The sequence below is a fragment of the Chaetura pelagica genome, unplaced genomic scaffold, assembly GCF_000747805.2.
Source record: "Chaetura pelagica isolate M959 unplaced genomic scaffold, ChaPel_1.0 scaffold20, whole genome shotgun sequence".
Classification (NCBI taxonomy): domain Eukaryota; kingdom Metazoa; phylum Chordata; class Aves; order Apodiformes; family Apodidae; genus Chaetura; species Chaetura pelagica.
Genome location: NW_009951958.1, coordinates 2,734,061 through 2,734,729, shown reverse-complemented (window position 1 = coordinate 2,734,729; position 669 = coordinate 2,734,061).

The following is a 669-nucleotide window of genomic DNA, read 5'->3' as shown; positions in this document are numbered from 1 at the left end:
ACACAACCCCGAGGGAGGCAGTCTGGTGCTGGGGGAGGGAAGAGGAACCGCACAGGCTCACACTGGACAGTGCCACGCACCCCTGCTCGTGCCCCCAGCTGCTCCCCAGCTCAGCCCTGCAGGGTGTCACCATGAGACTGATAAGATCATGGAGACAGTAGCACAGCAGGGGCTGCTATGGCCACCTGATTCCCTGCAGCCACCTGACTCTGATGGGGAAAGGGTGGCTTGGGGTGGGCACTGAGGGGGACTCCTGAACAAGGGTGTTGGGTGCTTGGAAAGGTGATGCAGAGGGTGTCCAGCACAGCAGCTCCCTGATGCTGCCACTTGCCCATGTGCTGGGTAGGCAAGTCTCAGCAGGGCTGGCCCCACTTGCAGCAACTTGCTCAGGCTCTCAACAAACTTGGGTAGCCGTGGGCATGGGTGCCCTGCAGTGGCTCAGCCCCCCGTTCCCTGCCCACCTCGCTGGCCCTCCCTGACTGAATATCTTCACTAGGGCAAAGTACCTGTTGGCTGCGCCACTCTGGGCACTGTCCCAAGCAAAGCACCTTTGCCCAGGATGTCCGAGGGCCACGGGCAGTGGAGGGGCTGTGGGCATGGTGGGGAGGGAGGACAACTACAGGACAGCTGGGCACCTAGGAGCCAGCTGAGAGGCCTGAGAGGGGAAAG